Here is a 13800-nt window from a genome sequence, read left to right on the forward strand (position 1 = left end):
GAAGCAGCGCCTGTGACAGCAGAGGACTGGGGGCTGTTTCTAATAGAGAGCAAGACTGCCTTCATCATCACCATTGACATCAGAATCAGAAACCCCTGGTATTTATGTAGCACAATACCATACTTCAGCTCTCTGGATGCTTCCATTAATCCTTCCAGCTAGGGAAAAGGAAACTGTAGAACGTTTGAGCTGTATGGGATCATCAGAATCACTGGATCCAAACTCCTCCCCTTACAAATGAGGAATCTGAGAACCCCATGAGGGAAAGTGACCAGCCCACGGTCATTTAGTGAGTGAATGACAGAATGAGTCTAGACTCAGGCCTCTCTCCCACCTGAATTTCAGTTCAGGAAGCATCTCACTCTTTGCTCCTAGGATCCCGGAAGACTAATAAGCAACTGTAAAGGAATATATCTTGAGGCTATCCTCTAAGAAACCACACTGCCACCGTTTCTAGTCAACATGACTCACCAGGGGTTGACCTTACTTCCCAGCTCCAGGGAAAAGCACATGGCCCAGACCTGGATAATTTAGAACACACGCTCCTTGTGGCCACAGTTATTGGTTCAGGGATAATTATACAACCTAAATATGACCAAGGAGAATCATCCGCAGGATTTTTGCTAGAGCTTTTAGAAAAGAATCAATGTTCTCCGGGATTGTAAGCTGTAAGGACTATAAAAGCCTTGAGTTGCCAGAGGCCGTCTTTGCCACTAACTCAAAAAAGCCTTCCTTAGAATAAATCCAACACAGTAACATTACTTGACCTCCTGGGTTCAACCATGTCTGAAGACCTAGACTTTTCAAGTACGGGTCAATAAATTTTATCTTTTTCTTAAAGATAGTCTGAGTTGTGTTGTCATTTGTAAGCAAATGAATCCTGACTAACACACCAACTTTTCTCAATTAGTTTCAATCATGAATGAAATTTGAAGACTCCTTTGGTGCAACACAGCTTTTAATATGATCACTGACAACATAAGCACCCCTTCCCCTACCCGCTTACACACCTATACCCAATAGATGCCCTAAATGCAATTGCTCCCTGAGTCTCCCATAGTACTAATCACATTAATGAGTTACTACTAGGCACTACTTTTTGCATTATTGCTGACTACGCTGCCATTAAATTCTTTCAAATTCCCATCAGGAAAAAATAAACATAAATGGAGCAAGTGGGCTTTTAGGACTCTGGTTTACCTGATAGAAAATAGCCCCATTGTGAGACAGTAAGCATCCAGTGCACCGTCCTATTGTCTTGGTACACACCCACCTCCCAGCCAAAGGGTATTAATGATGGGCATTCAGACGGTTCAACCCATTTAAAACAAAGCCTGCTACAGGGAACTCTGCTCAATATTCTCTAAGAACCTAAATGGGAAAAGAAGTTGAAAAAGAATGCATATAGATATACAGATAGATAGATAGAGAGATGTATAACTGAATCACTTTGCTGTACACCTGAAACTAACACAACATTGTAAATCAACTATAGTCCAATATAATATAAAATATTTTTAAAAGCCTGCTAAAAAGTCACGGCAGCATTTTTTTAATTCACTATAAAGAGCTTCTCTGAAGAAAGCAAAATGTTATTAGTAAAACCACCTTGGCAGTCACATCACCTTGGCCCTTTCCAAAAGACCTATCTTCTAGGTGACGGAAAAGATTCTCAGAGAAAGTTAATAAAGGTGCTTTAAGAGTCATCTTATGGGGCTTCCCGGCTTCCCTGGTGGCGCAGTGGTTAAGAATCTGCCTGCCATTGCAGGGGACACGGGTTCGAGCCCTGGTCTGGGAAGATCCCACATGCCGCAGAGCAACTAAGCCCACACGCCACAACTGCTGAGCCTGCGTGCCTGGAGCCTGTGCTCCTGCTCCGCAACAAGATGAAGCCACCGCAAGGAGAAGCCCGCGCACCACAACGAAGAGTAGCCCTCGCTCGCCACAACTAGAGAAAGCCCGCGCGCAGCAACGAAGACCCAACAAAGCCAAATAAATAAATAAATAAATGTATTTTTTAAAAAGGAGTCACCTTATGTTTACCATATACTGTGGTGTGGAAAGTGAAATTGCAACCAAACAAAATAATAATTATAAAAGTAATAATAATAATTAGAATTGCTGGTACAGAAACAGAATTGTGTGTTGAAAAGACAAAGCACCCAGTGCCAGCATACCACTTCTTTAATGAAAGCCTTCCTAACCGTTGTGATTTGTGGACACTAAGAAAGCAGAAGCTTGGCTATCAAAGCAAATCAGGCAAAGAAGGCAAAGAAGCCGTTCTTCCTATTATAAACATACCTGTTTCCCTGTGCACAGTGTGGTATCAAATGCTAATAAGTCCAAGGATTATTGTTCCAGTTTTGTATTAGAGCCAAAATTATGCTGGATGGGATAGATGGATAGATAGATAGATAGATAGATAGATAGATAGATAGATAGATAGATAGATAGATAGATGATAGATAGATAGATAGGGAAGGAAGGAGGGAGGGAAGGGAGGGAGGGAGGGAGGGAGAAAAAGAAAGAAAGAAAAAGAGAGAGAGGTACTGCTTCTTAATTCATTTCAGACCGAGATAATGCTCAGCCTTTTGCCATCACCTCTCTGAGAAAATTGGGCATGGGATGGGTTCTAGTAAAAATATATATCCCTAACTTAAGGCAAATAGAATCTTTATCCTCAAAATTCATTGCATGCAAACAAGCAGAAGAATTTTATTATCAGGACACAGACGCATGTTGGAGGAAAACGAAGGCGTGAACAAGAGAGTACACAAATAATTCAGGAGTCTGAGTAGAAGATCCACATTTGTTTTAGGCTAACTGTCCTCCGTTCAACTTCATTCATGGAATGTTCATTATTTAAATAAATATTTATTAAGTGCCTACTGTGTCTCCGTACTGGGCTAAGTGAGCACACAGTGTGAACAACAGGCATGGTCCCTGGGGTCCTCATGACACTTACAGTCTAAAGGAGAAAATAGATATTAATAAATAAGTAACATTTAATCAGTATTATTCCAGTCGTCTATTACAGCAAAACAAGCTACTCCAAAGTGTAATGGCTTAAAGCATCAACCACTGTATTATATCTCACAATACTGAGGGTCAGGAATTCGGGCAGGGTTCAACGAGGCAGTATATTCCACGTGGTATCAATGGAGGTCACATGACAGTATTCAACAGGCACATATGGTATAGTCTGCAGGGTCCAAAGCAGTTCACTCACATGTCAGATGCCTTGGCAGGAACGGCTGGAAAACTGGGCTCAGCTAGGACAGTTGACCAAGTGCCTCTATGGGGACCCTCTGGCCTGGCAGTGTCAGAGTAACCAGGCATCTTTCTTAGTGACTTGTGTCTCCCAGAAAGTGCTCCAAGAGACAGGAAGCAGAAGCTCCCAGTTTATTAAGGTCTGAGTCTAGAAACTCTCACATCATAATGTCTGCCATGTCCTATTGGCCTCATTGTCAGAGAGCCTGCCCAGATTCAACAGAAGGACACATGATCCCACCTCTTCCTGATGGAAGAAGAAAGAATCTGCAGCTGTAGTTAATCTACCACAAATATATAATTCACAATTGTGAAAAATACTGTGAAGGTTGAGAACAGGGTGCCATGAAGGGGACTGAAGGGAGAAACCTAATTTAGATTGGGTGAGCAGGTAGCTCTGGGCTCTCTCCAGCTCTGAAGGGTAAGTAGGCATAAGCTTTAAAGGGAAGCCCATATTCATCACACAACAAATGCATCCCATCTTCAACGTTATCTTCCCCCTCCCACCCCAAAAAAGAAAGCTATCTTTATATGCAGTAAAAAAAAAATTCAATAGGGTGCTTTGTGTTTCTCTAACTCCCTGGAAGACAGGCACATGTTTCAAAACTACTGAATTCCTTCTATTCTCTGAGGAGTGAAATCAATTATATCCCTGAGAATTTGTTTAATGATATGGAACAGCAAATTCCACTCTAAACTCAAATACAACATCTGTAATAGTGCAACAAAATAATAAGCAATCAAGTAGAAAACTTTGTTGCTAAATATGAATATTTGGAAAGAACAGTCTGTCATCTTAAGACAGAGAACATCAGATGCTTCAAAATTGCCATAATTCACATTTACTTTTTGTAATGAAAGTAAATACTTTAACTTAAAATTTCCAGGTGTGCATATTTATTATAAAAATTACAGAGCTGGTATAGGTAAGTGTGCATCTATATATAAATATCTAACTATATACGTAATACAATTCATCTGTATACTCAGCTTTCATTCACACGTTAAGCATCTACTTTGTACCAGGACCTTTCCTTACACCATCTTTTTTTTTTAATTGAAGTATAGTTGACTTACAATGTTTCAGGTGTACAGAAAAGTGCTTCAGATATATATAAACATTTTTTCAAGTTCTTTTCCATTACAGGTTGTTACAAGATATTGAATATAGTTCCCTGTGCTAGACAGTAGGACCTGGTCGTTTATCTATTTTATAAATAGTAGTGTATATCTGTTAATCCCAAACTCCTAATTTATCCCTCACCTGCCCCTTTCCCCTTTGGTAACCATACATTTGTTTTCTCTGTCTGTGGGTCTAATTCTGTGTTGTAAATAAGTTCATTTTTTTATCATTTTTTTAGATTCCACATAAAAGTGATATCATATGGTATTTGTCCTTCTCTGTCTGACTCACTTTATTTAGTATGATAATCTGTAAGTTCGTCCATGTTGCTGCAAATGGCATTATTTCATTCTTTTTTATGGCTGAGTAGTATTCCATTGTGTATGTAAACATACCACATTATACCATCTTAACATAAAAAATCGGCCAAGAGTAGAATTCCTTACATGATTGAGTCTCCTCCTCTTGCCTACACTGCCACTGCCCTAGTTCAAGACTGCGTCAGTCTCACCTGAACTACCAGGACAACCTTCCTCTAGACTGTTCTCTCTATAGTACAGTCTCAGATGGCCCCCCGAGAGGGATCTTTCTAGTTGTCAGAACAGGATGACATCTACGCTCCAAAGTCGTACATGGAGGGCCCTTCACGGTCAGGATGAATGGCTCTCTCCAGCCTCTTTCCTACTGCCCCCGACACTCCGTGTGTCCCACGGTTCTGTGGTTTTGCCCGCACTGTCTCCCCCATGTTGCTGGCTTATCCTTCAAGCCTCATTTCAAAATTTGCCTCCTCTAAGGAACTTTCTCTCCCCTGTTCCCAGAGACTCCTGTTCTCAGCTCTGCAACAGCCTGAATCACAGCGTATTTAATTGTCCACTAACCTGTCTGTCCCCGACCTGCACCCTAGCCTGATCTCTCAAGCGCAGTGCTGCATCTTCATCACTTCTTTATCTTCAGCGAGCAGCAGGGCCTGGCCCAATGTCACCATTCCATAAACACTGTTGAATAGCTTCTCTTTCAGCCCCCAAATAACTTTCTAGAAGGTTGATTTGCTGGCTCAAGAAAAATTTAGCTTTCCTGAAATACTCAAAAGCCATGATGCCAATAGGCATATAAGGAAAAATACACACTTCTTAAAGTTCACATCAATGCTTTAATTTTTTTCCCTCTTAAGCAGAGGATTCGTCTCCACAATTATTTGTCTCCACGTGGACATCTGATGCAATTTGCCCAATTTTATTTTTCAAGTTATGAAGCTCAGTCGCTGGGACTTTGTTTGCCAGATCTAACCCCATACACTTGATCTACCACGGTGGCTTTTCAAACAGTCCCTGAAAACGGCTCCTTCTGTGGAGTTCAGGGTTCTCTGTGACACCAGACATTGGCCAATGACCTGAGAGAGGAGCAGAGATCACAAAGAGCACTCCAGAACATTGCCACTTCCTAACACTGAGGCTTCAAGCAAGTTACTCAACCTCTCTCTGCGCCTCAGTGTCCCCATCTGGAAAATGGGGATAGTGTGGAAATAACTGCCTCACAGTGTTTGGTGAGGCAACGAACGTAGAGCCCTTAGCACAGCAAACAGCACCCATTTTGCTCTCTTCCTCCAACCCCAGATAAACACTGCAGGAGAAAGCAGGTTCCCACAAGCAGGGGACACAGGACAGGCAGCCAACCCTGTGCAGATCCAGTTCACATGCAGGAACTCTCTCTGGCCTCAAGCCGCCTTTGCAGACTGGGATTCCTGGTGAGGAACTCAAGCTCTTGAGACGATGAGGCTGAGACACCACAGACACTGGATACTATTAATACCAGTATCTCTGTGTTTGTTCAGCCAGGTTGAGGTGTTACAAAATGCAATGTTTCTCCCCATCTTTGCAATGGCTGCCAGCAATAAATCCCATCTGCCTCTCTTGTGCAATGCTGCCCGGAAGGATCCCTTTTCCCCAGACATCATCACCTGACACCCCCCGTTAACACCACCCAAGAGTCTCCAAACAGAGGGGAAACACTGGGTCCACCTAAATAAATTGCAGGCTGCATCTCAACATAATGACTTAGTTAAAACCAAGTTGCTTCTGTTAAGCTTGCTTCAGGGGGACAGTAGTAGCAAAATTGGAAACAATCCGGGGTCAGGGCTCAGAGAGGATTTAAAGATCATCTGGAGAAGAAGAATGACTTGCTTAAGCTCATACAGCAAATTAATGGCTGCAATGGGAGTATAGACCAGGGTTCTTAAAGTCAACTTCAATTTTTTTTGCCCAGTGACACTGAAAAGATGATGGATTATTGAATAGACTTCGTGCTTTGGGGTAGGGAGGGGTTTTAAGAACAGAAGGACCACTCAAGTATGGATTAATTTTTGCATCAAAGGTTTGTTGAGTGCCTACCATGGGTCAGGAACTGAGGTAACAGCAAAGCATGTGATAGATGGGTTCCTGGTCGCATGTGACATAGTTTGAGCTGGGTGAGTAGCAGGGAAGGATAACAAACAAGTAAGTAAATACACCAAATATGTTAGTGACAAGCACCATGAAGAAAGCAAGCAAGGCACTGTGATGGCAAAGAACGTGGTGGAGGGAGCTTCTTTAATAGGGTGGTGAAAGAAGTTCTCACAGAGGAACTGGCCTTTAAACCAAGACCTGAAGGGCAAGACTCCAGTCATATGAAGAGCCAGGAGAAGAATATTCTAAGGAGAGAAAAAGAGCAAGAAGCAGGAAAGAGCTTGCTCTTTTCCAGAAATAGTCAAATGTGTATGGGGGAGTGGAGCTTGGAGAGCAAAGCAGAGAGTGCAGGAGATGAGAGGAGAGAGAAAGGCTGGGGCCAGATTCCACCAGCTCTTACAAGCTAAGGTAAGAAATTCAAATGTTATTCTAGGTACAGTAGGAAATCTGCAGAGTTCCAAACAGAGAAGAGACACGTTTTATCTTAATTTCTTGGAAGATGGTTCTGGCTGCTCTGAATGATGATGAGAGGTGAGCAAGCATGGAAGCGGGGAGCACACCCAGGAATCACGGACGGGGTCAGATGAGAAATGATGGTGTCCGGGGCTCTGGTGATGACTGCAGTGACAACAGAAAGAAAGACATGCGCTTGTGGTCAGTTTAGGAGTACAACTGAGAGGATTTGTCAATGGATTCAATTTAACTGGAAGGAAGAATCAGATAATTTACCTAGCTTTGTCACTTATGAAATTGGCTGGCCATGTTGGAATTTAGAGAAATTCTAAAGACCTAGAAGGATTCTGAGGTGATGAGTAACAAACTCTGGTTTAGTCCAGGTAATCTGAAGTCTGAGCAAGTTGGTAGACCTCTGGAGGCCTTGGTTTTCTTATATGTAAAAAGAATGGGATAATAATACCTACATTGTCCAGTGATCAAAGGGATTTAATGAGTACAGTGCCTGGCACATCTCGGCCCTTGATAAATATTAGTTTCACTCTTCCTAAAAATAACAAATCTCATTTGGGATCAGATACAGTCCTCTGAAGACTTTTTATTAAAATTTAGTCCACTTTAAAGCACAAAGCTTTTTAATATTCTAAATAAATATTTCCTAATACAAATTAGTTAGGTACATCACTATTTTATCATTAGGAAAAAACCATAAAGCCTTTTAGAAGATCTACTTTCATTTCTTTGGAGTTGTTTCTGACTCTCAAAGTTAATCTGTTTGGTTTTAGTGTGATTTAGTCTAGATAAAGTCTTAAAAGTCTTAAATTTATTGCTTCATAAGTAGGTCAACTTGATTAAGTGAACTAAGGAGCAACTGTGCATTTCTCAACCACCCGTTATGGTAAGTTTCAATTCTGGGTCCTCCAAACAATATTTGCAGAGCTGCTCAGTTAACAGACAGGAAAATAATGCTCCCTTTGTGGATTCCTGGGGAGAAGTCACTCAGGAGGCAGAATGGAGCTCAAGAGGGTAGGTATTACAACTTGCATCCACTTAGCTCACTGGGAAGTTAGGCATCTTTTCCCCACCAAACTCTGGAAGGGCAAGAAGCAGCTCTGGGGCTTCAGCTAAGACTCTAAGACAATGGGGAAGAGTCCTGCTTCTCATCCTGTTACAAATGCTTTCAATGTTGAGACACAGAGATTGACTATTTAAAGCAGCATAATCACTTTTACACTATCACCTAAGATTTTCCCCAAACACATATACATATGTATGTGAAACATGCATAAACTTCTATACAAAGTCTCTGCCCTGTGATTTTGTTGGCTTGTTTGCTGGAAGAGCCAAATTTATATAAAAAGAGAGGATAATTACTGTGATTTCTGGCCTAACACATTCATTGGAGAATCACAATTACACCTTAGGGAGAAAAATTATTTTTTCCTCAAGATAAGTAATTTGGAGGCTATCATAAGGGTTTGTTTCAGCTTTCCTTGGATATCAATTTCTTATTCAATTTTCCTAAATAAAGGCAGAGAATATGCATACAATTTCTTGGGAAGTATGTAGTACAATACAGGGGTGTACCCAGAAAATCTTCATCTACGTATTTGCTATTCTACTGAGCGTTCCTATGAAAAAGAGGAATACTCAATTGCTGATAACCAAAGAACTTGCTATTCTAAGAGAAGGTGGCAATAGAATATGTTTCTAAGGCTAAATATCTCCTCTCACAGTGGCTGTCATTTAAATTCCTGCCTAGCAAAGGGATTTTTATGGAAGGTTAATGCCTCCTATAACATTTATCCTGGATGGTGGAGCTTTTCGCATAATTTTCTGGGTTTTATTCCTGCAGTGTTATAGAACCTTATCTTCCCTCTAATAGCTTGCCAGTAAAGAGTCAGTGCATATAAAGGCAGTCGTTATTTCTTAGTTCAAGCCCTGATTTAATGAAATTCCAAATCTCTAGTAAAAGGAGGTTTGGGGTTAAGCCATGAAGAAAGGAGGGCAGGCTGAAGGCAAGCTGGCATGGCCCTGCCTGGGACTGGGCTGTCGAAGGTTACTCAGGACACACAGCTCTGGCCAGTGGAGGTCACCTGAGGCTGCAAAAAAGATCATAAGCCAGGCCAGTGGACTAAGTCAAGGGTGGCAATCACTCTTTTTTAGAAGGGTCTTCAGGTGGAGGAAGTGTTTTCAAATACTGCCCATTTGCATTTGAACTTCTTTGCCTTTCCATCATTTTCCTAATTCCCCTTCACAATTTTGACATTTACTAGAGACCCTGACACTTTAATAAAACATTTCCTTCCCAGTTACCTATCCACCTTCCTTCCTTCCTTACAACATTGATAATGACCGTGGCAGACTGTCTTTTCCAAAAATGGCCACAGCAATATTTGTGGGTCCACTCGCCCTGCTGGAACCTTGCCACTTCCCATCAAGAGGCAGAGTCTATTTCACCTCCCCTTGATACAGGACTTTGTGACTACCTTGTTGAATAAAATGCATGAAATGCGTGGTGCATGACTTCTTGGGGCGAGGCAATGAGAAGCAGTGTGGATCTTGGCTGGTTCTAGCCTTTAGAACCCAGCCGCCACGCTGTGAGGAAGCCAGAACCAATCCACACAGCGAGATGACGTGGAAAGGCCACGTGGAGAGGTTTGAGGCATCTAGTTGACAGCCGACCTCAACCAGCAGGTCTGCGAATAAACAAGTCTTTGGCCCCTTCCAGCCTTTAGCCTTCAAGTCTTCCAGCCGAGGCTGCACATGTCATGGAGCAGAGATAAGCCAGCTCCATTCTGCCCCAGATTCCTGGGGCAAATTCCTGACCAAATTCCTGACCCATGGAATTGTGAGCATATTAAGGGGTTGTTTTATGCCATTTTGAGGTAATTCGTTTCACAGCGATAGTGACTGGAACGCGGAGGCACTATAACCATATCTTTTGTAAGAAATCACAAATATTTGCTGCAAAGACCTCTTGCTCTCTAGCAAAGTCTCCAGGTACACGCCAGCTGGTCCCCTGAGCCAGTCCTTAGCCACCAAGTATTCAAGGGCGGCCGTGAGACAATGGAAAGGGTAAGGCCATTGGAGACCCTAGACGTGGGTTCTTTCTTATAACCTCTCTGAGTGTCACTATTTCACCTATAAAACAAGGATAATAATGTCTACCTCAGGAAACAAGGCATGTGAAGATCTTACACACAGTAGGACCTCAATAAATCTATTGCCACTAATTGAGAATTCTTCCCAGGAAGTCTCTACATTTGAGCTGGGCTACTGCCTAAGGCTCAGATGCTGCTGGCCATTGCTAGGCGATATCCGTTCCCCATCATATCCTTGTGCACTTGGGTTACAGATTCCCACACATTCTTTGTATCCATAAATCCACACAGGAGAAGAGGAACCTCATGGAAGGATGAAAATAAAACTCTGAATCTCTTGCCCCCTTCTGATTGATGTTCAAAGATTAAAAACATTTTTCTCTGATAGTTTAGGGTGGCAGCAAAGCGGGAAAATAAGAGAGACTCCTGAAAGGGAATTCATTGTAAGGGAAACAGAGTCCAAATTGGTAAACCAGACACAATACTAGGTTAAAAAGAATAATTCTAGGCACTTGTAGTATACTGAATCCCCACAGACCCACTCAAGCTGGAGCCAGAAGTAGGTTTTAGGAAAAATAGTTGCACATGGGTGTCAAGACCAATGCTCCTGAAGAGTTGTACCACTTGGAGCTCAGGTAGCTTTGTTCTGGAACCATGCTGTTCCACGTAGTAGCCACTAGCCACGTGTAGTTACTGAGCACTTAAAAGGTGGTCTAGTCCAACTTCAGATGTGCTGTAAGCATAAAATATACACCAGGTTTTAAGACTTCATATGATAAAAAAATCATGCAAATTATTGCATTAATAATTTTATGTTTTATAGGTTCAAATAATAGATATATTGGGTTAAATAACACATATTATGGAAATTAATTTCGGACTCCCCTGGTGGCACAGTGGTTAACAATCCACCTGCCAAGGCAGGGGGACACGGGTTCAAGCCCTGGTCCGGGAAGATCCCACATGCGCACAGCAATGAAGCCCATGCGCCACAACTACTGAGCCCATGTGCCACAACTACTGAAGCCCGCGTGCCTAGAGCCCGTGCTCCACAAGAGAAGCCACTGCAATGAGAAGCTCGCGCACCACAACGAAGAGTAGCCCCCGCTCGCCGCAACTAGAGAAAGCCCGTGGGCAGCAACGAAGACCCAACGCAGCCAAAAATAAATAAATAAAAAATAAATAAATTTATTTTTTAAAAAAGAAATTAATTTCATCTATTTCTTTAATATGGCTGCTAGAAAATGTAAAATTATACATGTGGCTCACAATATATTTCTTTTGGACAGTGCCACACTAAAATGTCTAAGAAAAAGAGCATCAGAAAACCAGGTTGGGGGCTTCCCAGGTGGCGCAGTGGTTGAGCGTCTGCCTGCCAATGCAGGGGACACGGGTTCGAGCCCTGGTCTGGGAAGATCCCACATGCCACGGAGCAACTAGGCCCGTGAGCCACAATTACTGAGCCTGCGCGTCTGGAACCTGTGCTACGCAACAAGAGAGGCCGCGATAGTGAGAGGCCCGCGCACCGCGATGAAGAGTGGCCCCCGCTTGCCGCAACTAGAGAGAAAAGCCCTCACACAGAAACGAAGACCCAACACAGCCATAAATAAATAAATGAATGAATGAATGAATGAATGAATGAATGGATCATCACATTTAAAAAAAAAAAAAAAGAAAACCAGGTTGGCTCAGTCCTAAAGGATACATGCACCCCAATGTTCACTGCAACACTGTTTACAATAGCCAAGACATGGAAGCAACCTAAATGTCCATCAGCAGAGGAGTGGATAAAGAAGATGTGGTACATATATACAATGGAATATTGCTCAGCCATTAAAAAGAATGAAATAATGCCATTTGCAGCTACATGGATGGACCTAGAGATTGTTACACTGAGTGAAGTTAAGTCAGACAGAGAAAGACAAATATCGTGTGATATCCCTTATATGCAAAATCTAAAAAAAAAAAAAAAAGATACAAATAAACTTACAAAACAGAAACAGCCTCACACTCTTACAGAACAAACTTATGGTTACCAGCGGGGAGGGGTGGGGTAGAGGGACAGTTAGGGAGTTTGGGATTGTACACACCGATATATTTAAAATGGATAACCAACAAGGACCTACTGTATAGCACAGGGAACTCTGCTCATTATTATGTAACAACCTAAATGGGAAGAGAATTTTAAAAAGAATAGATACATGTATATGTATAACTGAATCACTTTGCTGTACACCTGAAACTAACACAACACTGTTAATCACCTATACTCTGATATAAAATAAAAAGTTTAAAAATAAAAAGAGCATCAGAAAATCAGGTTGGCTTGAGCAAATCTGTAGACATATACTTGCAATGGATAACAAGCAAGTCCTGGGATTCTTGGAGGAGGAGCTTTATCAGATACTCCTGTGGATAAGTGCCAAGCCTGGGGCCCAGCTCTTGTCAACAGCTGCCCCCTCCACCAGCCGTGTGCTAGAGGCATCTGCGGCACAGACAGGGCAGCCGGGAGAGCCACTGCTGAGGAACTGTACCTTGAGGAATGCATCCTGGTCTCTGCTCTCCCTTTCCAGGCAGGGGATAGAAGGCGAGCATCAAGGGAAACCATTGATTCATGAACCTGGGAATTCTCAAGAATATTGAGAAAAAGGAAACCTCTATAAAGGCAAGAATTCTAGCTAATAGACTGAGCCGGGTTCCAAACCATGGTAACTTGGGTATAAAGTCACAAAGCTTTACTTACAGTCCTAGATTATCAAAGCCTCCTCATTCTGGTTCCATTTATGTTTCCCTTCTACTTATGTATTCGTCTCACATAACAGTAATAATAATAGTTTCTACTGAATGGTTCTGCTAGACATTTGGTGTATATGTTGAATCATCACCAAATCCCTAGAACGTAGGCATTATTATCCACTTCTTACAGATAATAAAATTAAATCCTGCTCAAATTCTAGTAAATGGCAGAATGTGAATTCACACTCAGACCCATCTCATTCCAAATCTCATAGTCTTCAGTTTTTGGAACCAAAGAATTCTAACCAACAAAAGAAACGTATTACAATTTCTTTGCATTGATTAAATATGTATTTAAACTTGTGTATGTATATTCCTTTGCAAAGGTTATGATGCTAAAATAGATGATGCCATAGGTAGAAAGCTGAATAGGTTTCCACTTTAAATACTGAAGTCTTTGACCCTCAGTTTCCTCTTCTATAATAATGATCTCTACATTCCAGGACAACATGAGAGTGATGGCTTCATTTGGTTCTGAGCCTGCCGTGCCTTGTTTCCTCACTAGATTCTATGACCCTTGGACACAAGGTCTTATCAAGCTAAAATAGACTTTCAGTTATTCAAAAGTCATGTAGCAGACATAGTTTTGCCTTACATAGTTTAGTCTTTATTA

This window comes from Eschrichtius robustus, chromosome 10, assembly GCF_028021215.1.
Source record: "Eschrichtius robustus isolate mEscRob2 chromosome 10, mEscRob2.pri, whole genome shotgun sequence".
Taxonomy (NCBI): Eukaryota; Metazoa; Chordata; class Mammalia; order Artiodactyla; family Eschrichtiidae; genus Eschrichtius; species Eschrichtius robustus.